The following is an 18,095-nucleotide window of genomic DNA, read 5'->3' as shown; positions in this document are numbered from 1 at the left end:
CACTCGAAATAGCACATCCTTAATGCTATTTACTGCAGAGAACAAACCAAACTCGACAGAATCGCAAGTCTTGCCCTGAAGTTAAGAGTACTTCCTTATTGTAGGTGTTATCGCATGCGCCTAATATCCCTAACGTGCCTTTTGGATTCGGGTCAGGCACACATGTAGTAATAACTTAACCACTCTGGGTCCCAGTCTTACGCAGTTGTATAGCTACGGACTCTGTGGCGCAATGGTAGCGCGTCTGACTCCAGATCAGAAGGTTGCGTGTTCAATTCACGTAAGAGTCAGAAAAAACAGTATTAAAACATGGTTACAAAATAATGGTTCTTGAGTGAAGTAATTGTAAAAAGAAAATCTTGCTCCAGGTTGTGACTGTTGTGAATGGTTACGGACTCTGTGGCGCAATGGTAGCGCGTCTGACTCCAGATCAGAAGGTTGCGTGTTCAATTCAAGTCAGAGTCAGAAAAAACAATTTTAAAACATGGTTACAAAATAATAGTTCTTGAGTTAAGTAATTGTAAGAAGAAAATCTTGCTTCAGGTTGTGACTTCATTATTGCGTACTGAGGCTTTTTTTTATATCCTTAGAGACAACGAAGACAGTCCCTATTTTTCCAAATCCCTTCTTAATAGAACATTGTGACATGTTGCATTTGACATGGAGGCTCAATGGTCTAGTGGCATGATTCTCGCTTTGGGTGCGAGAGGTCCCGGGTTCAAATCCCGGTTGAGCCTATTATTAAAGTGTAACTAATGTTAAAGATAGGGACTGTCTTCTTCGTCTCTATGGATGTAATAAAATGCACGGGACATAGAGGCTCAATGGTCTAGTGGCATGATTCTTGCTTTAGGTTCAAATCCCGGTTGAGCCCATTGTTGGAGGGTAACTAATGTTGTCAGTGCAATTTCCGCTTGTTTCATTTTTTACAAAGACACTCGAAATAGCACATCCTTAATGCTATTTACTGCAGAGAACAAACCAAACTCGACTGAATCGCAAGTCTTGCCCTGAAGTTAAGAGTACTTCCTTATTGTAGGTGTAATCGCATGCGCCTAATATCCCTAACGTGCCTTTTGGATTCGGGTCAGGCACACATGTAGTAATAACTTAACTACTCTGGGTCCCAGTCTTACGCAGTTGTATAGCTACGGACTCTGTGGCGCAATGGTAGCGCGTCTGACTCCAGATCAGAAGGTTGCGTGTTCAATTCACGTAAGGGTCAGAAAAAACAGTATTAAAACATGGTTACAAAATAATGGTTCTTGAGTGAAGTAATTGTAAAAAGAAAATCTTGCTCCAGGTTGTGACTGTTGTGAATGGTTACGGACTCTGTGGCGCAATGGTAGCGCGTCTGACTCCAGATCAGAAGGTTGCGTGTTCAATTCACGTCAGAGACAGAAAAAACGGTATTAAAACATGGTTACAAAATAATGGTTCTTGAGTGAAGTAATTGTAAGAAGAAAATCTTGCTCCAGGTTGTGACTTCATTATTGCGTACTGAGGCTGTTTTTTATATCCTTAGAGACAACGAAGACAGTCCCTATTTTTCCAAAGCCATTCTTAATAGAACATTGTGACATGTTGCATGTGACATGGAAGCTCAATGGTCTAGTGGCATGATTCTCGCTTTGGGTGCGAGAGGTCCCGGGTTCAAATCCCGGTTGAGCCCATTATTAAAGTGTAACTAATGTTAAAGATAGGGACTGTCTTCTTCGTCTCTATGGATATAATGAAATGCACGGGACATAGAGGCTCAATGGTCTAGTGGCATGATTCTTGCTTTAGGTTCAAATCCCGGTTGAGCCCATTGTTGGAGTGTAACTAATGTTGTCAGTGCAATTTCCGCTTGTTTCATTTTTTACAAAGACACTCGAAATAGCACATCCTTAATGCTATTTACTGCAGAGAACAAACCAAACTCGACTGAATCGCAAGTCTTGCCCTGAAGTTAAGAGTATTTCCTTATTGTAGGTGTTATCACATGCGCCTAACATCCCTAACGTGCCTTTTGGATTCGGGTCAGGTACAGATGTAGTAATAACTTAAACTACTCTGGGTCCCAGTCTTACGCAGTTGTATAGCTACGGACTCTGTGGCGCAATGGCAGCGCCTCTGACTCCAGATCAGAAGGTTGCGTGTTCAATTCAAGTCAGAGTCAGAAAAAACAGTATTAAAACATGGTTACAAAATAATAGTTCTTGAGTGAAGTAATTGTAAGAAGAAAATCTTGCTTCAGGTTGTGACTTCATGATTGTGTACTGAGGCTTTTTTTTATATCCTTAGAGACAACGAAGACAGTCCCTATTTTTCCAAATCCATTCTTAATAGAACATTGTGACATGTTGCATATGACATGGAAGCTCAATGGTCTAGTGGCATGATTCTCGCTTTGGGTGCGAGAGGTCCCGGGTTCAAATCCCGGTTGAGCCCATTATTAAAGTGTAACTAATGTTAAAGATAGGGACTGTCTTCTTCGTCTCTATGGATATAATAAAATGCACGGGACATAGAGGCTCAATGGTCTAGTGGCATGATTCTTGCTTTAGGTTCAAATCCCGGTTGAGCCCATTGTTGGAGTGTAACTAATGTTGTCAGTGCAATTTCCGCTTGTTTCATTTTTTACAAAGACACTCGAAATAGCACATCCTTAATGCTATTTACTGCAGAGAACAAACCAAACTCGACTGAATCGCAAGTCTTGCCCTGAAGTTAAGAGTACTTCCTTATTGTAGGTGTTATCACATGCGCCTAACATCCCTAACGTGCCTTTTGGATTCGGGTCAGGTACACATGTAGTAATAACTTAAACTACTCTGGGTCCCAGTCTTACGCAGTTGTATAGCTATGGACTCTGTGGCGCAATGGTAGCGCGTCTGACTCCAGATCAGAAGGTTGCGTGTTCAATTCACGTAAGAGTCAGAAAAAACAGTATTAAAACATGGTTACAAAATAATGGTTCTTGAGTGAAGTAATTGTAAAAAGAAAATCTTGCTCCAGGTTGTGACTGTTGTGAATGGTTACGGACTCTGTGGCGCAATGGTAGCGCGTCTGACTCCAGATCAGAAGGTTGCGTGTTCAATTCAAGTCAGAGTCAGAAAAAACAGTATTAAAACATGGTTACAAAATAATAGTTCTTGAGTTAAGTAATTGTAAGAAGAAAATCTGGCTTCAGGTTGTGACTTCATTATTGCGTACTGAGGCTTTTTTTTATATCCTTAGAGACAACGAAGACAGTCCCTATTTCTCCAAATCCATTCTTAATAGAACATTGTGACATGTTGCTTGTGACATGGAGGCTCAATGGTCTAGTGGCATGATTCTCGCTTTGGGTGCGAGAAGTCCGGGGTTCAAATCCCGGTTGAGCCCATTATTAAAGTGTAACTAATGTTAAAGATAGGGACTGTCTTCTTCGTCTCTATGGATATAATAAAATGCAAGGGACATAGAGGCTCAATGGTCTAGTGGCATGATTCTTGCTTTAGGTTCAAATCCCGGTTGAGCCCATTGTTGGAGTGTAACTAATGTTGTCAGTGCAATTTCCGCTTGTTTCATTTTTTATAAAGACACTCGAAATAGCACATTCTTAATGTTATTTACTGCAGAGAACAAACCAAACTCGACTGAATTGCAAGTCTTGCCCTGAAGTTAAGAGTACTTCCTTATTGTAGGTGTTATCACATGCGCCTAACATCCCTAACGTGCCTTTTGGATTCCGGTCAGGTACACATGTAGTAATAACTTAAACTACTCTGGGTCCCAGTCTTACGCAGTTGTATAGCTACGGACTCTGTGGCGCAATGGTAGCGCGTCTGACTCCAGATCAGAAGGTTGCGTGTTCAATTCACGTCAGAGTCAGAAAAAACAGTATTAAAACATGGTTACAAAATAATGGTTCTTGAGTGAAGTAATTGTAAGAAGAAAATCTTGCTCCAGGTTGTGACTGTTGTAAATGGCTACGGACTCTGTGGCGCTATGGTAGCGCGTCTGACTCCAGATCAGAAGGTTGCGTGTTCAATTCAAGTCAGAGTCAGAAAAAACAGTATTAAAACATGGTTACAAAATAATGGTTCTTGAGTGAAGTAATTGTAAGAAGAAAATCTGGCTTCAGGTTGTGACTTCATTATTGCGTACTGAGTCTTTTTTTTATATCCTTAGAGACAACGATGACAGTCCCTATTTTTCCAAAGCCATTCTTAATAGAACATTGTGACATGTTGCATGTGACATGGAAGCTCAATGGTCTAGTGGCATGATTCTCGCTTTGGGTGCGAGAGGTCCCGGGTTCAAATCCCGGTTGAGCCCATTATTAAAGTGTAACTAATGTTAAAGATAGGGACTGTCTTCTTCGTCTCTATGGATATAATGAAATGCACGGGACATAGAGGCTCAATGGTCTAGTGGCATGATTCTTGCTTTAGGTTCAAATCCCGGTTGAGCCCATTGTTGGAGTGTAACTAATGTTGTCAGTGCAATTTCCGCTTGTTTCATTTTTTACAAAGACACTCGAAATAGCACATCCTTAATGCTATTTACTGCAGAGAACAAACCAAACTCGACTGAATCGCAAGTCTTGCCCTGAAGTTAAGAGTATTTCCTTATTGTAGGTGTTATCACATGCGCCTAACATCCCTAACGTGCCTTTTGGATTCGGGTCAGGTACAGATGTAGTAATAACTTAAACTACTCTGGGTCCCAGTCTTACGCAGTTGTATAGCTACGGACTCTGTGGCGCAATGGTAGCGCCTCTGACTCCAGATCAGAAGGTTGCGTGTTCAATTCAAGTCAGAGTCAGAAAAAACAGTTTTAAAACATGGTTACAAAATAATAGTTCTTGAGTGAAGTAATTGTAAGAAGAAAATCTTGCTTCAGGTTGTGACTTCATGATTGTGTACTGAGGCTTTTTTTTATATCCTTAGAGACAACGAAGACAGTCCCTATTTTTCCAAATCCATTCTTAATAGAACATTGTGACATGTTGCATATGACATGGAAGCTCAATGGTCTAGTGGCATGATTCTCGCTTTGGGTGCGAGAGGTCCCGGGTTCAAATCCCGGTTGAGCCCATTATTAAAGTGTAACTAATGTTAAAGATAGGGACTGTCTTCTTCGTCTCTATGGATATAATAAAATGCACGGGACATAGAGGCTCAATGGTCTAGTGGCATGATTCTTGCTTTAGGTTCAAATCCCGGTTGAGCCCATTGTTGGAGTGTAACTAATGTTGTCAGTGCAATTTCCGCTTGTTTCATTTTTTACAAAGACACTCGAAATAGCACATCCTTAATGCTATTTACTGCAGAGAACAAACCAAACTCGACTGAATCGCAAGTCTTGCCCTGAAGTTAAGAGTACTTCCTTATTGTAGGTGTTATCACATGCGCCTAACATCCCTAACGTGCCTTTTGGATTCGGGTCAGGTACACATGTAGTAATAACTTAAACTACTCTGGGTCCCAGTCTTACGCAGTTGTATAGCTATGGACTCTGTGGCGCAATGGTAGCGCGTCTGACTCCAGATCAGAAGGTTGCGTGTTCAATTCACGTAAGAGTCAGAAAAAACAGTATTAAAACATGGTTACAAAATAATGGTTCTTGAGTGAAGTAATTGTAAAAAGAAAATCTTGCTCCAGGTTGTGACTGTTGTGAATGGTTACGGACTCTGTGGCGCAATGGTAGCGCGTCTGACTCCAGATCAGAAGGTTGCGTGTTCAATTCAAGTCAGAGTCAGAAAAAACAGTATTAAAACATGGTTACAAAATAATAGTTCTTGAGTTAAGTAATTGTAAGAAGAAAAACTTGCTTCAGGTTGTGACTTCATTATTGCGTACTGAGGCTTTTTTTTATATCCTTAGAGACAACGAAGACAGTCCCTATTTTTCCAAATCCCTTCTTAATAGAACATTGTGATATGTTGCATGTTACATGGAGGCTCAATGGTCTAGTGGCATGATTCTTGCTTTAGGTTCAAATCCCGGTTGAGCCCATTGTTGGAGTGTAACTAATGTTGTCAGTGCAATTTCCGCTTGTTTCATTTTTTACAAAGACACTCGAAATAGCACATCCTTAATGCTATTTACTGCAGAGAACAAACCAAACTCGACTGAATCGCAAGTCTTGCCCTGAAGTTAAGAGTACTTCCTTATTGTAGGTGTTATCACATGCGCCTAACATCCCTAACGTGCCTTTTGGATTCGGGTCAGGTACACATGTAGTAATAACTTAAACTACTCTGGGTCCCAGTCTTACGCAGTTGTATAGCTATGGACTCTGTGGCGCAATGGTAGCGCGTCTGACTCCAGATCAGAAGGTTGCGTGTTCAATTCACGTAAGAGTCAGAAAAAACAGTATTAAAACATGGTTACAAAATAATGGTTCTTGAGTGAAGTAATTGTAAAAAGAAAATCTTGCTCCAGGTTGTGACTGTTGTGAATGGTTACGGACTCTGTGGCGCAATGGTAGCGCGTCTGACTCCAGATCAGAAGGTTGCGTGTTCAATTCAAGTCAGAGTCAGAAAAAACAGTATTAAAACATGGTTACAAAATAATAGTTCTTGAGTTAAGTAATTGTAAGAAGAAAATCTTGCTTCAGGTTGTGACTTCATTATTGCGTACTGAGGCTTTTTTTTATATCCTTAGAGACAACGAAGACAGTCCCTATTTTTCCAAATCCCTTCTTAATAGAACATTGTGACATGTTGCATGTTACATGGAGGCTCAATGGTCTAGTGGCATGATTCTTGCTTTAGGTTCAAATCCCGGTTGAGCCCATTGTTGGAGTGTAACTAATGTTGTCAGTGCAATTTCCGCTTGTTTCATTTTTTACAAAGACACTCGAAATAGCACATCCTTAATGCTATTTACTGCAGAGAACAAACCAAACTCGACTGAATCGCAAGTCTTGCCCTGAAGTTAAGAGTACTTCCTTATTGTAGGTATTATCACATGCGCCTAACATCCCTAACGTGACTTTTGGATTCGGGTGAGGTACACATGTAGTAATAACTTAAACTACTCTGGGTCCCAGTCTTACGCAGTTGTATAGCTACGGGCTCTGTGGCGCCAAGGTAGCGCGTCTGACTTCAGATCAGAAGGTTGCGTGTTCAATTCAAGTCAGAGTCAGAAAAAACAGTATTAAATCATGGTTACAAAATAATAGTTCTTGAGTGAAGTAATTGTAAGAAGAAAATCTGGCTTCAGGTTGTGACTTCATTATTGCGTACTGAGGCTTTTTTTTATATCCTTAGAGACAACGAAGACAGTCCCTATTTCTCCAAATCCATTCTTAATAGAACATTGTGACATGTTGCTTGTGACATGGAGGCTCAATGGTCTAGTGGCATGATTCTCGCTTTGGGTGCGAGAGGTCCGGGGTTCAAATCCCGGTTGAGCCCATTATTAAAGTGTAACTAATGTTAAAGATAGGGACTGTCTTCTTCGTCTCTATGGATATAATAAAATGCAAGGGACATAGAGGCTCAATGGTCTAGTGGCATGATTCTTGCTTTAGGTTCAAATCCCGGTTGAGCCCATTGTTGGAGTGTAACTAATGTTGTCAGTGCAATTTCCGCTTGTTTCATTTTTTATAAAGACACTCGAAATAGCACATTCTTAATGTTATTTACTGCAGAGAACAAACCAAACTCGACTGAATTGCAAGTCTTGCCCTGAAGTTAAGAGTACTTCCTTATTGTAGGTGTTATCACATGCGCCTAACATCCCTAACGTGCCTTTTGGATTCCGGTCAGGTACACATGTAGTAATAACTTAAACTACTCTGGGTCCCAGTCTTACGCAGTTGTATAGCTACGGACTCTGTGGCGCAATGGTAGCGCGTCTGACTCCAGATCAGAAGGTTGCGTGTTCAATTCACGTCAGAGTCAGAAAAACAGTATTAAAACATGGTTACAAAATAATGGTTCTTGAGTGAAGTAATTGTAAGAAGAAAATCTTGCTCCAGGTTGTGACTGTTGTAAATGGCTACGGACTCTGTGGCGCTATGGTAGCGCGTCTGACTCCAGATCAGAAGGTTGCGTGTTCAATTCAAGTCAGAGTCAGAAAAAACAGTATTAAAACATGGTTACAAAATATTGGTTCTTGAGTGAAGTAATTGTAAGAAGAAAATCTGGCTTCAGGTTGTGACTTCATTATTGCGTACTGAGTCTTTTTTTTATATCCTTAGAGACAACGATGACAGTCCCTATTTTTCCAAATCCATTCTTAATAAAACATTGTGACATATTGCATGTGACATAGAGGCTCAATGGTCTAAGGGCATGATTCTCGCTTTGGGTGCAAGAGGTCCCGGGTTCAAATCTCGGTTCAGCCCATTTTTAAAGTGTAACTAATGTTAAAAAAAGGGACTGTCTTCTTCGTCTCTATGGATATAATAAAATGCACGCGACATAGAGGCTCAATGGTGTAGTGGCATGATTCTTGCTTTAGGTTCAAATCCCGGTTGAGCCCATTGTTGGAGTGTAACTAATGTTGTCAGTGCAATTTCCGCTTGTTTCATTTTTTACAAAGACACTCGAAATAGCACATCCTTAATGCTATTTACTGCAGAGAACAAACCAAACTCGACTGAATCGCAAGTCTTGCCCTGAAGTTAAGAGTACTTCCTTATTGTAGGTGTTATCACATGCGCCTAACATCCCTAACGTGCCTTTTGGATTCAAGTCAGGTACACATGTAGTAATAACTTAAACTACTCTGGGTCCCAGTCTTACGCAGTTGTATAGCTACGGACTCTGTGGCGCAATGGTAGCGCGTCTGACTCCAGATCAGAAGGTTGCGTGTTCAATTCACGTCAGAGTCAGAAAAAACAGTATTAAAACATGGTTACAAAATAATGGTTCTTAAATGAAGTAATTGTAAGAAGAAAATCTTGCTCCAGGTTGTGACTTCATTATTGCGTACTGAGGCTTTGTTTTATATCCTTAGAGACAACGAAGACAGTCCCTATTTTTCCAAAGTCATTCCTAATAGAACTTGGAGCCTGTTGCATGAGACATGGAGGCTCAACGGTCTAGTGGCATGATTCTCGCTTTGGGTGCGAGAGGTCCCGGGTTCAAATCCCGGTTGAGCCCATTATTAAAGTGTAACTAATGTTAAAGATAGGGACTGTCTTCTTCGTCTCTATGGATATACTAAAATGCAAGGGACATAGAGGCTCAATGGTCTAGTGGCATGATTCTTGCTTTAGGTTCAAGTCCCGGTTGAGCCCATTGTTGGAGTGTAACTAATGTTGTCAGTGCAATTTCCGCTTGTTTCATTTTTTACAAAGACACTCGAAATAGCACATCCTTAATGCTATTTAATGAGGAGAACAAACTAAACTCGACTGAATCGCAAGTCTTGCCCTGAAGTTAAGAGTACTTCCTTATTGTAGGTGTTATCACATGCGCCTAACATCCCTAACGTGCCTTTTGGATTCGGGTGAGGTACTCATGTAGTAATAACTTAAACTACTGTGGGTCCCAGTCTTACGCAGTTGTATAGCTACGGACTCTGTGGCGCAATGGTAGCGCGTCTGACTCCAGATTAGATGGTTGCGTGTTCAATTCACGTCAGAGTCAGAAAAAACAGCATTAAAACATGGTTACAAAATAATGGTTCTTGAGTGAAGTAATTGTAAGAAGAAAATCTTGCTCCAGGTTGTGACTTCATTATTGCGTACTGAGGCTTTTTTTTATATCCTTAGAGACAACGAAGACAGTCCCTATTTTTCCAAAGCCATTCCTAATAGAACATTGTGACATGTTGCATGTGTCATGGAGGCTCAATGGTCTAGTGGCATGATTCTCGCTTTGGGTGCAAGAGGTCCGGGGTTCAAATCCCGGTTGAGCCCATTATTAAAGTGTAACTAATGTTAAAGATAGGGACTGTCTTCTTCGTCTCTATGGATATAATAAAATGCAAGGGACATAGAGGCTCAATGGTCTAGTGGCATGATTCTTGCTTTAGGTTCAAATCCCGGTTGAGCCCATTGTTGGAGTGTAACTAATGTTGTCAGTGCAATTTCCGCTTGTTTCATTTTTTATAAAGACACTCGAAATAGCACATCCTTAATGTTATTTACTGCAGAGAACAAACCAAACTCGACTGAATCGCAAGTCTTGCCCTGAAGTTAAGAGTACTTCCTTATTGTAGGTGTTATCACATGCGCCTAACATCCCTAACGTGCCTTTTGGATTCGGGTGAGGTACACATGTAGTAATAACTTAAACTACTCTGGGTCCCAGTCTTACGCAGTTGTATAGCTACGGACTCTGTGGCGCAATGGTAGTGCGTCTGACTCCTCCAGATCAGAAGGTTGCGTGTTCAATTCACGTCAGAGTCAGAAAAAACAGTATTAAAACATGGTTACAAAATAATGGTTCTTGAGTGAAGTAATTGTAAGAAGAAAATCTTGCTCCAGGTTGTGACTTAATTATTGCGTACTGAGGCTTTTTTTTATATCCTTAGAGACAACGAAGACAGTCCCTATTTTGCCAAAGCCATTCTTAATAGAACATTGTGACATGTTGCATTTGACATGGAGGCTCAATGGTCTAGTGGCATGATTCTTGCTTTGGGTGCGAGAGGTCCCGGGTTCAAATCCCGGTTGAGCCCATCCTTAAAGTCTAACTAATGTTAAAGATAGGGACTGTCTTCTTCGTCTCTATGGATATAATAAAATGCACGGGACATAGAGGCTCAATGGTCTAGTGCCATGATTCTTGCTTTAGGTTCAAATCCCGGTTGAGCCCATTGTTGGAGTGTAACTAATGTTGTCAGTGCAATTTCCGCTTGTTTCATTTTTTACAAAGACACTCGAAATAGCACATCCTCAATGCTATTTAATGCAGAGAACAAACCAAACTCGACTGAATCGCAAGTCTTGCCCTGAAGTTAAGAGTACTTCCTTATTGTAGGTGTTATCACATGCGCCTAACATTCCTAACGTGCCTTTTGGATTCGGGTGAGGTACACATGTAGTAATAACTTAAACTACTCTGGGTCCCAGTCTTACGCAGTTGTATAGCTACGGACTCTGTGACGCAATGGTAGCGCGTCTGACTCCAGATCAGAAGGTTGCGTGTTCAATTCACGTCAGAGTCAGAAAAAACAGCATTAAAACATGGTTACAAAATAATGGTTCTTGAGTGAAGTAATTGTAAGAAGAAAATCTTGCTCCAGGTTGTGACTTCATTATTGCGTACTGAGGCTTTTTTTATATCCTTAGAGACAACGAAGACAGTCCCTATTTTTCCAAAGCCATTCTTAATAGAACATTGTGACATGTTGCATGTGACACGGAGGCTCAATGGTCTAGTGGCATGATTCTCGCTTTGGGTGCGAGAGGTCCCGGGTTCAAATCCCGGTTGAGCCCATTATTAAAGTGTAACTAATGTTAAAGATAGGGACTGTCTTCTTCGTCTCTATGGATATAATAAAATGCAAGGGACATAGAGGCTCAATGGTCTAGTGGCATGATTCTTGCTTTAGGTTCAAATCCCGGTTGAGCCCATTGTTGGAGTGTAACTAATGTTGTCAGTGCAATTTCCGCTTGTTTCATTTTTTACAAAGACACTCGAAATAGCACATCCTTAATACTATTCAATGCAGAGAACAAACCAAACTCGACTGAATCGCAAGTCTTGCCCTGAAGTTAAGAGTACTTCCTTATTGTAGGTGTTATCACATGCGCCAAACATCCCTAACGTGCCTTTTGTATTCGGGTGAGGTACACATGTAGTAATAACTTAAACTACTCTGGGTCCCAGTCTTACGCAGTTGTATAGCTACGGACTCTGTGGCGCAATGGTAGCGCGTCTGACTCCAGATCAGAAGTTTGCGTGTTCAATTCACGTCAAAGTCAGAAAAAACAGCATTAAAACATGGTTACAAAATAATGGTTCTTGAGTGAAGTAGTTGTAAGAAGAAAATCTTGCTCCAGGTTGTGACTGTTGTGAATGGCTACGGACTCTGTGGCGCAATGGTAGCGCGTCTGACTCCAGATCAGAAGGTTGCGTGTTCAATTCAAGTCAGAGTCAGAAAAAACAGTATTAAAACATGGTTACAAAATAATAGTTCTTGAGTTAAGTAATTGTAAGAAGAAAATCTTGCTCCAGGTTGTGACTTCACTATTGCGTACTGAGGCTTTTTTTTATGTCCTTAGAGACAACGAAGACAGTCCATATTTTTCCAAATCCATTCTTAATAGAACATTGTGATATGTTGCATGTGACATCGAGGCTCAATGGTCTAGTGGCATGATTCCCGCTTTGGGTGCGAGAGGTCCCGGTTTCAAATCCCGGTTGAGCCCATTATTAAATTGTAACTAATGTTAAAAATAGGGACTGTTTTCTTCGTCTCTATGGATATAATAAAATGCACGGGACATAGAGGCTCAATGGTCTAGTGGCATGATTGTTGCTTTAGGTTCAAATCCCGGTTGAGCCCATTGTTGGAGTGTAACTGATGTTGTCAGTGCAATTTCCGCTTGTTTCATTTTTTACAAAGACACTCGAAATAGCACATCCTTAATGCTACTTACTGCAGAGAACAAACCAAACTAGACTGAATCGCAAGTCTTGCCCTGAAGTTAAGAGTACTTCCTTATTGTAGGTGTTATCACATGTGCCTAACATCCCTAACGTGCCTTTTGGATTCGGGTCAGGTACACATGTAGTAATAACTTAAACTACTCTAGGTCCCAGTCTTACGCAGTTGTATAGCTACGGACTCTGTGGCGCAATGGTAGCGCGTCTGACTCCAGATCAGAAGGTTGCGTGTTCAATTCACGTCAGAGTCAGAAAAAACAGTATTAAAACATGGTTAAAAAATAATGGTTCTTGAGTGAAGTAATTGTAAGAAGAAAATCTTGCTCCAGGTTGTGACTTCATTATTGCGTACTGAGGCTTTTTTTATATCCTTAGAAACAACGAAGACAGTCCTTATTTTCCCAAAGCCATTCTTAATAGAACATTGTGACATGTTGCATGTGACATGGAGGCTCAATGGTCTAGTCCCGGGTTCAAATCCCGGTTGAGCCCATTATTAAAGTGTAACTAATGTTAAAGATAGGGACTGTCGTCTTCGTCTCTATGGATATAATAAAATGCACGGGACATAGAGGCTCAATGGTCTAGTGGCATGATTCTTGCTTTAGGTTCAAATCCCAGTTGAGCCCATTGTTGGAGTGTAACTAATGTTGTCAGTGCAATTTCCGCTTGTTTCAATTTTTACAAAGACACTCGAAATAGCACATCCTTAATCCTATTTACTGCAGAGAACAAACCAAACTCGACTGAATCGCAAGTCTTGCCCTGAAGTTAAGAGTATTTCCTTATTGTAGGTGTTATCACATGCGCCTAACATCCCTAACGTGCCTTTTGGATTCGGGTCAGGTACACATGTAGTAATAACTTAAACTACTCTGGGTCCCAGTCTTACGCAGTTGTATAGCTACGGACTCTGTGGCGCAATGGTAGCGCGTCTGACTCCAGATCAGAAGGTTGCGTGTTCAATTCAAGTCAGAGTCAGAAAAAACAGTATTAAAACATGGTTACAAAATAATAGTTCTTGAGTGAAGTAACTGTAAGAAGAAAATCTTGCTTCAGGTTGTGACTTCATTATTGCGTACTGAGGCTTTTTTTATATCCTTAGAGACAACGAAGACAGTCCCTATTTTTCCAAATCCATTCTTAATAGAACATTGTGACATGTTGCATGTGACATGGAGGCTCAATGGTCTACTGGCATGATTCTCGCTTTGGGTGCGAGAGGTCCCGGGTTCAAATCCCGGTTGAGCCCATTATTAAAGTGTAACTAATGTTCAAGGTAGGGACTGTCTTCTTCGTCTCTATGGATATAATAAAATGAACGGGACATAGAGGCTCAATGGTCTAGTGGCATGGTTCTTGCTTTAGGTTAAAATCCCGGTTGAGCCCATTGTTGGAGTGTAACTAATGTTGTCAGTGCAATTTCCGCTTGTTTCATTTTTTACAAAGACACTCGAAATAGCACATCCTTAATGCTATTTACTGCAGAGAACAAACCAAACTCGACTGAATCGCAAGTCTTGCCCTGAAGTTAAGAGTACTTCCTTACTGTAGGTGTTATCACATGCGCCTAACATCCCTAACGTGCCTTTCGGATTCGGGTCAGGTACACATGTAGTAATAACTTAAACTACTCGGGGTCCCACTCTTACGCAGTTGTATAGCTACGGACTCTGTGGCGCAATGGTAGCGCGTCTGACTCCAGATCAGAAGGTTGCGTGTTCAATTCAAGTCAGAGTCAGAAAAAACAGTACTAAAACATGGTTACAAAATAATAGTTCTTGAGTGAAGTAATTGTAAGAAGAACATCTTGCTTTAGGTTGTGACTTCATTATTGCGTACTGACGCTTTTTTTTTATATCCTTAGAGACAACGAAGACAGTCGCTATTTTTCCAAATCCATTCTTAATAGAACATTGTGACATGTTGCATGTGACATGGAGGCTCAATGGTCTAGTGGCATGATTCTCGCTTTGGGTGCGAGAGGTCCCGGCTTCAAATCCCGGTTGAGCCCATTATTAAAGTGTAACTAATGTTAAAGATAGGGACTGTCTTCTTCGTCTCTATGGATGTAATAAAATGCACGGGACATAGAGGCTCAATGGTCTAGTGGCATGATTCTTGCTTTAGGTTCAAATCCCGGTTGAGCCCATTGTTGGAGTGTAACTAATGTTGTCAGTGCAATTTCCGCTTGTTTCATTTTTTACAAAGACACTCGAAATAGCACATCCTTAATGCTATTTACTGCAGAGAACAAACCAAACTCGACAGAATCGCAAGTCTTGCCCTGAAGTTAAGAGTACTTCCTTATTGTAGGTGTTATCGCATGCGCCTAATATCCCTAACGTGCCTTTTGGATTCGGGTCAGGCACACATGTAGTAATAACTTAACTACTCTGGGTCCCAGTCTTACGCAGTTGTATAGCTACGGACTCTGTGGCGCAATGGTAGCGCGTCTGACTCCAGATCAGAAGGTTGCGTGTTCAATTCACGTAAGAGTCAGAAAAAACAGTATTAAAACATGGTTACAAAATAATGGTTCTTGAGTGAAGTAATTGTAAAAAGAAAATCTTGCTCCAGGTTGTGACTGTTGTGAATGGTTACGGACTCTGTGGCGCAATGGTAGCGCGTCTGACTCCAGATCAGAAGGTTGCGTGTTCAATTCAAGTCAGAGTCAGAAAAAACAGTATTAAAACATGGTTACAAAATAATAGTTCTTGAGTGAAGTAATTGTAAGAAGAAAATCTTGCTTCAGGTTGTGACTTCATTATTGCGTGCTGAGGCTTTTTTTTATATCCTTAGAGACAACGAAGACAGTCCCTATTTTTCCAAATCCCTTCTTAATAGAACATTGTGACATGTTGCATTTGACATGGAGGCTCAATGGTCTAGTGGCATGATTCTCGCTTTGGGTGCGAGAGGTCCCGGGTTCAAATCCCGGTTGAGCCTATTATTAAAGTGTAACTAATGTTAAAGATAAGGACTGTCTTCTTCGTCTCTATGGATGTAATAAAATGCACGGGACATAGAGGCTCAATGGTCTAGTGGCATGATTCTTGCTTTAGGTTCAAATCCCGGTTGAGCCCATTGTTGGAGGGCAACTAATGTTGTCAGTGCAATTTCCGCTTGTTTCATTTTTTACAAAGACACTCGAAATAGCACATCCTTAATGCTATTTACTGCAGAGAACAAACCAAACTCGACTGAATCGCAAGTCTTGCCCTGAAGTTAAGAGTACTTCCTTATTGTAGGTGTAATCGCATGCGCCTAATATCCCTAACGTGCCTTCTGGATTCGGGTCAGGCACACATGTAGTAATAACTTAACTACTCTGGGTCCCAGTCTTACGCAGTTGTATAGCTACGGACTCTGTGGCGCAATGGTAGCGCGTCTGACTGCAGATCAGAAGGTTGCGTGTTCAATTCACGTAAGAGTCAGAAAAAACAGTATTAAAACATGGTTACAAAATAATGGTTCTTGAGTGAAGTAATTGTAAAAAGAAAATCTTGCTCCAGGTTGTGACTGTTGTGAATGGTTACGGACTCTGTGGCGCAATGGTAGCGCGTCTGACTCCAGATTAGAAGGTTGCGTGTTCAATTCAAGTCAGAGTCAGAAAAAACAATATTAAAACATGGTTACAAAATAATAGTTCTTGAGTTAAGTAATTGTAAGAAGAAAATCTTGCTTCAGGTTGTGACTTCATTATTGCGTACTGAGGCTTTTTTTTATATCCTTAGAGACAACGAAGACAGTCCCTATTTTTCCAAATCCCTTCTTAATAGAACATTGTGACATGTTGCATGTGACATGGAGGCTCAATGGTCTAGTGGCATGATTCTCGCTTTGGGTGCGAGAGGTCCCGGGTTCAAATCCCGGTTGAGCCCATTATTAAAGTGTAACTAATGTTAAAGATAGGGACTGTCTTCTTCGTCTCTATGGATATATTCAAATGCACGGGACATAGAGGCTCAATGGTCTAGTGGCATGATTCTTGATTTACGTTCAAATCCCGGTTGAGCCCATTGTTGGAGTGTAACTAATGTTGTCAGTGCAATTTCCGCTTGTTTCATTTTTCACAAAGACACTCGAAATAGCACACCCTTAATGCTATTTACTGCAGAGAACAAACCAAACTCGACTGAATCGCAAGTCTTGCCCTGAAGTTAAGAGTACATCCTTATTGTAGGTGTTATCACATGCGCCTAACATCCCTAACGTGCCTTGTGGATTCGGGTCAGGTACACATGAAGTAATAACTTAAACTACTCTGGGTCCCAGTCTTACGCAGTTGTATAGCTACGGACTCTGTGGCGCAATGGTAGCGCGTCTGACTCCAGATCAGAAGGTTGCGTGTTCAATTCACGTCAGAGACAGAAAAAACGGTATTAAAACATGGTTACAAAATAATGGTTCTTGAGTGAAGTAATTGTAAGAAGAAAATCTTGCTCCAGGTTGTGACTTCATTATTGCGTACTGAGGCTGTTTTTTATATCCTTAGAGACAACGAAGACAGTCCCTATTTTTCCAAAGCCATTCTTAATAGAACATTGTGACATGTTGCATGTGACATGGAAGCTCAATGGTCTAGTGGCATGATTCTCGCTTTGGGTGCGAGAGGTCCCGGGTTCAAATCCCGGTTGAGCCCATTATTAAAGTGTAACTAATGTTAAAGATAGGGACTGTCTTCTTCGTCTCTATGGATATAATGAAATGCACGGGACATAGAGGCTCAATGGTCTAGTGGCATGATTCTTGCTTTAGGTTCAAATCCCGGTTGAGCCCATTGTTGGAGTGTAACTAATGTTGTCAGTGCAATTTCCGCTTGTTTCATTTTTTACAAAGACACTCGAAATAGCACATCCTTAATGCTATTTACTGCAGAGAACAAACCAAACTCGACTGAATCGCAAGTCTTGCCCTGAAGTTAAGAGTATTTCCTTATTGTAGGTGTTATCACATGCGCCTAACATCCCTAACGTGCCTTTTGGATTCGGGTCAGGTACAGATGTAGTAATAACTTAAACTACTCTGGGTCCCAGTCTTACGCAGTTGTATAGCTACTGACTCTGTGGCGCAATGGTAGCGCCTCTGACTCCAGATCAGAAGGTTGCGTGTTCAATTCAAGTCAGAGTCAGAAAAAACAGTATTAAAACATGGTTACAAAATAATAGTTCTTGAGTGAAGTAATTGTAAGAAGAAAATCTTGCTTCAGGTTGTGACTTCATGATTGTGTACTGAGGCTTTTTTTTATATCCTTAGAGACAACGAAGACAGTCCCTATTTTTCCAAATCCATTCTTAATAGAACATTGTGACATGTTGCATATGACATGGAAGCTCAATGGTCTAGTGGCATGATTCTCGCTTTGGGTGCGAGAGGTCCCGGGTTCAAATCCCGGTTGAGCCCATTATTAAAGTGTAACTAATGTTAAAGATAGGGACTGTCTTCTTCGTCTCTATGGATATAATAAAATGCACGGGACATAGAGGCTCAATGGTCTAGTGGCATGATTCTTGCTTTAGGTTCAAATCCCGGTTGAGCCCATTGT

The 18,095-nt window shown here is 40.9% G+C and overlaps 1 long non-coding RNA gene and 46 other non-coding genes across 47 annotated transcripts; all 47 read left to right on the top strand.

The window, feature by feature from the left end:
* The first annotated feature begins 218 nt into the window (after positions 1–218).
* On the top strand, positions 219–290 carry Trnaw-cca (transfer RNA tryptophan (anticodon CCA)). Its single transcript has one exon. It is a non-coding gene; the product is annotated as a tRNA-Trp (tRNA).
* Positions 291–393: 103 nt separating this feature from the next.
* Positions 394–465, top strand: Trnaw-cca (transfer RNA tryptophan (anticodon CCA)). Its single transcript has one exon. It is a non-coding gene; the product is annotated as a tRNA-Trp (tRNA).
* A 200-nt stretch (positions 466–665) lies between these two features.
* On the top strand, positions 666–737 carry Trnap-ugg (transfer RNA proline (anticodon UGG)). The gene has a single exon. It is a non-coding gene; the product is annotated as a tRNA-Pro (tRNA).
* Positions 738–1,153: 416 nt separating this feature from the next.
* On the top strand, positions 1,154–1,225 carry Trnaw-cca (transfer RNA tryptophan (anticodon CCA)). Its single transcript has one exon. It is a non-coding gene; the product is annotated as a tRNA-Trp (tRNA).
* A 103-nt stretch (positions 1,226–1,328) lies between these two features.
* Trnaw-cca (transfer RNA tryptophan (anticodon CCA)) lies at positions 1,329–1,400 on the top strand. The gene has a single exon. It is a non-coding gene; the product is annotated as a tRNA-Trp (tRNA).
* Positions 1,401–1,600: 200 nt separating this feature from the next.
* On the top strand, positions 1,601–1,672 carry Trnap-ugg (transfer RNA proline (anticodon UGG)). Its single transcript has one exon. It is a non-coding gene; the product is annotated as a tRNA-Pro (tRNA).
* A 417-nt stretch (positions 1,673–2,089) lies between these two features.
* On the top strand, positions 2,090–2,161 carry Trnaw-cca (transfer RNA tryptophan (anticodon CCA)). Its single transcript has one exon. It is a non-coding gene; the product is annotated as a tRNA-Trp (tRNA).
* A 200-nt stretch (positions 2,162–2,361) lies between these two features.
* Positions 2,362–2,433, top strand: Trnap-ugg (transfer RNA proline (anticodon UGG)). Its single transcript has one exon. It is a non-coding gene; the product is annotated as a tRNA-Pro (tRNA).
* Positions 2,434–2,850: 417 nt separating this feature from the next.
* Positions 2,851–2,922, top strand: Trnaw-cca (transfer RNA tryptophan (anticodon CCA)). Its single transcript has one exon. It is a non-coding gene; the product is annotated as a tRNA-Trp (tRNA).
* Positions 2,923–3,025: 103 nt separating this feature from the next.
* Trnaw-cca (transfer RNA tryptophan (anticodon CCA)) lies at positions 3,026–3,097 on the top strand. Its single transcript has one exon. It is a non-coding gene; the product is annotated as a tRNA-Trp (tRNA).
* A 200-nt stretch (positions 3,098–3,297) lies between these two features.
* Positions 3,298–3,369, top strand: Trnap-ugg (transfer RNA proline (anticodon UGG)). Its single transcript has one exon. It is a non-coding gene; the product is annotated as a tRNA-Pro (tRNA).
* Positions 3,370–3,786: 417 nt separating this feature from the next.
* On the top strand, positions 3,787–3,858 carry Trnaw-cca (transfer RNA tryptophan (anticodon CCA)). Its single transcript has one exon. It is a non-coding gene; the product is annotated as a tRNA-Trp (tRNA).
* Positions 3,859–3,961: 103 nt separating this feature from the next.
* On the top strand, positions 3,962–4,033 carry Trnaw-cca (transfer RNA tryptophan (anticodon CCA)). The gene has a single exon. It is a non-coding gene; the product is annotated as a tRNA-Trp (tRNA).
* Positions 4,034–4,233: 200 nt separating this feature from the next.
* Trnap-ugg (transfer RNA proline (anticodon UGG)) lies at positions 4,234–4,305 on the top strand. The gene has a single exon. It is a non-coding gene; the product is annotated as a tRNA-Pro (tRNA).
* A 417-nt stretch (positions 4,306–4,722) lies between these two features.
* Positions 4,723–4,794, top strand: Trnaw-cca (transfer RNA tryptophan (anticodon CCA)). The gene has a single exon. It is a non-coding gene; the product is annotated as a tRNA-Trp (tRNA).
* Positions 4,795–4,994: 200 nt separating this feature from the next.
* Positions 4,995–5,066, top strand: Trnap-ugg (transfer RNA proline (anticodon UGG)). Its single transcript has one exon. It is a non-coding gene; the product is annotated as a tRNA-Pro (tRNA).
* Positions 5,067–5,483: 417 nt separating this feature from the next.
* Trnaw-cca (transfer RNA tryptophan (anticodon CCA)) lies at positions 5,484–5,555 on the top strand. Its single transcript has one exon. It is a non-coding gene; the product is annotated as a tRNA-Trp (tRNA).
* Positions 5,556–5,658: 103 nt separating this feature from the next.
* Trnaw-cca (transfer RNA tryptophan (anticodon CCA)) lies at positions 5,659–5,730 on the top strand. The gene has a single exon. It is a non-coding gene; the product is annotated as a tRNA-Trp (tRNA).
* A 536-nt stretch (positions 5,731–6,266) lies between these two features.
* Positions 6,267–6,338, top strand: Trnaw-cca (transfer RNA tryptophan (anticodon CCA)). Its single transcript has one exon. It is a non-coding gene; the product is annotated as a tRNA-Trp (tRNA).
* A 103-nt stretch (positions 6,339–6,441) lies between these two features.
* Positions 6,442–6,513, top strand: Trnaw-cca (transfer RNA tryptophan (anticodon CCA)). Its single transcript has one exon. It is a non-coding gene; the product is annotated as a tRNA-Trp (tRNA).
* An 808-nt stretch (positions 6,514–7,321) lies between these two features.
* Trnap-ugg (transfer RNA proline (anticodon UGG)) lies at positions 7,322–7,393 on the top strand. Its single transcript has one exon. It is a non-coding gene; the product is annotated as a tRNA-Pro (tRNA).
* A 417-nt stretch (positions 7,394–7,810) lies between these two features.
* Positions 7,811–7,882, top strand: Trnaw-cca (transfer RNA tryptophan (anticodon CCA)). The gene has a single exon. It is a non-coding gene; the product is annotated as a tRNA-Trp (tRNA).
* Positions 7,883–7,984: 102 nt separating this feature from the next.
* Positions 7,985–8,056, top strand: Trnaw-cca (transfer RNA tryptophan (anticodon CCA)). Its single transcript has one exon. It is a non-coding gene; the product is annotated as a tRNA-Trp (tRNA).
* A 689-nt stretch (positions 8,057–8,745) lies between these two features.
* On the top strand, positions 8,746–8,817 carry Trnaw-cca (transfer RNA tryptophan (anticodon CCA)). Its single transcript has one exon. It is a non-coding gene; the product is annotated as a tRNA-Trp (tRNA).
* Positions 8,818–9,004: 187 nt separating this feature from the next.
* Positions 9,005–17,516, top strand: LOC130649562 (uncharacterized). The gene is made up of 2 exons (XR_008983064.1): positions 9,005–12,115; positions 16,999–17,516. It is a non-coding gene; the product is annotated as an uncharacterized LOC130649562 (long non-coding RNA).
* Trnap-ugg (transfer RNA proline (anticodon UGG)) lies at positions 9,017–9,088 on the top strand. Its single transcript has one exon. It is a non-coding gene; the product is annotated as a tRNA-Pro (tRNA).
* Positions 9,506–9,577, top strand: Trnaw-cca (transfer RNA tryptophan (anticodon CCA)). Its single transcript has one exon. It is a non-coding gene; the product is annotated as a tRNA-Trp (tRNA).
* Positions 10,267–10,341, top strand: Trnar-ccu (transfer RNA arginine (anticodon CCU)). The gene is given in 2 exon segments: positions 10,267–10,302; positions 10,306–10,341. It is a non-coding gene; the product is annotated as a tRNA-Arg (tRNA).
* Trnap-ugg (transfer RNA proline (anticodon UGG)) lies at positions 10,542–10,613 on the top strand. The gene has a single exon. It is a non-coding gene; the product is annotated as a tRNA-Pro (tRNA).
* Trnaw-cca (transfer RNA tryptophan (anticodon CCA)) lies at positions 11,031–11,102 on the top strand. The gene has a single exon. It is a non-coding gene; the product is annotated as a tRNA-Trp (tRNA).
* Positions 11,302–11,373, top strand: Trnap-ugg (transfer RNA proline (anticodon UGG)). The gene has a single exon. It is a non-coding gene; the product is annotated as a tRNA-Pro (tRNA).
* Trnaw-cca (transfer RNA tryptophan (anticodon CCA)) lies at positions 11,791–11,862 on the top strand. Its single transcript has one exon. It is a non-coding gene; the product is annotated as a tRNA-Trp (tRNA).
* On the top strand, positions 11,966–12,037 carry Trnaw-cca (transfer RNA tryptophan (anticodon CCA)). The gene has a single exon. It is a non-coding gene; the product is annotated as a tRNA-Trp (tRNA).
* On the top strand, positions 12,727–12,798 carry Trnaw-cca (transfer RNA tryptophan (anticodon CCA)). Its single transcript has one exon. It is a non-coding gene; the product is annotated as a tRNA-Trp (tRNA).
* Positions 13,457–13,528, top strand: Trnaw-cca (transfer RNA tryptophan (anticodon CCA)). The gene has a single exon. It is a non-coding gene; the product is annotated as a tRNA-Trp (tRNA).
* On the top strand, positions 13,728–13,799 carry Trnap-ugg (transfer RNA proline (anticodon UGG)). The gene has a single exon. It is a non-coding gene; the product is annotated as a tRNA-Pro (tRNA).
* On the top strand, positions 14,217–14,288 carry Trnaw-cca (transfer RNA tryptophan (anticodon CCA)). The gene has a single exon. It is a non-coding gene; the product is annotated as a tRNA-Trp (tRNA).
* On the top strand, positions 14,490–14,561 carry Trnap-ugg (transfer RNA proline (anticodon UGG)). Its single transcript has one exon. It is a non-coding gene; the product is annotated as a tRNA-Pro (tRNA).
* On the top strand, positions 14,978–15,049 carry Trnaw-cca (transfer RNA tryptophan (anticodon CCA)). The gene has a single exon. It is a non-coding gene; the product is annotated as a tRNA-Trp (tRNA).
* Trnaw-cca (transfer RNA tryptophan (anticodon CCA)) lies at positions 15,153–15,224 on the top strand. Its single transcript has one exon. It is a non-coding gene; the product is annotated as a tRNA-Trp (tRNA).
* Trnap-ugg (transfer RNA proline (anticodon UGG)) lies at positions 15,425–15,496 on the top strand. Its single transcript has one exon. It is a non-coding gene; the product is annotated as a tRNA-Pro (tRNA).
* On the top strand, positions 16,088–16,159 carry Trnaw-cca (transfer RNA tryptophan (anticodon CCA)). Its single transcript has one exon. It is a non-coding gene; the product is annotated as a tRNA-Trp (tRNA).
* Trnap-ugg (transfer RNA proline (anticodon UGG)) lies at positions 16,360–16,431 on the top strand. Its single transcript has one exon. It is a non-coding gene; the product is annotated as a tRNA-Pro (tRNA).
* Trnaw-cca (transfer RNA tryptophan (anticodon CCA)) lies at positions 16,849–16,920 on the top strand. The gene has a single exon. It is a non-coding gene; the product is annotated as a tRNA-Trp (tRNA).
* Trnap-ugg (transfer RNA proline (anticodon UGG)) lies at positions 17,121–17,192 on the top strand. Its single transcript has one exon. It is a non-coding gene; the product is annotated as a tRNA-Pro (tRNA).
* A 93-nt stretch (positions 17,517–17,609) lies between the features above and the next one.
* On the top strand, positions 17,610–17,681 carry Trnaw-cca (transfer RNA tryptophan (anticodon CCA)). Its single transcript has one exon. It is a non-coding gene; the product is annotated as a tRNA-Trp (tRNA).
* Positions 17,682–17,881: 200 nt separating this feature from the next.
* Trnap-ugg (transfer RNA proline (anticodon UGG)) lies at positions 17,882–17,953 on the top strand. The gene has a single exon. It is a non-coding gene; the product is annotated as a tRNA-Pro (tRNA).
* Positions 17,954–18,095: the final 142 nt, after the last annotated feature.

The sequence above is a fragment of the Hydractinia symbiolongicarpus genome, chromosome 1 (assembly GCF_029227915.1).
Source record: "Hydractinia symbiolongicarpus strain clone_291-10 chromosome 1, HSymV2.1, whole genome shotgun sequence".
NCBI lineage: Eukaryota > Metazoa > Cnidaria > Hydrozoa > Anthoathecata > Hydractiniidae > Hydractinia > Hydractinia symbiolongicarpus.
The sequence above is the reverse complement of the archived record's forward strand: the minus strand, read 5'-3'. Positions and strand labels throughout refer to the sequence as shown.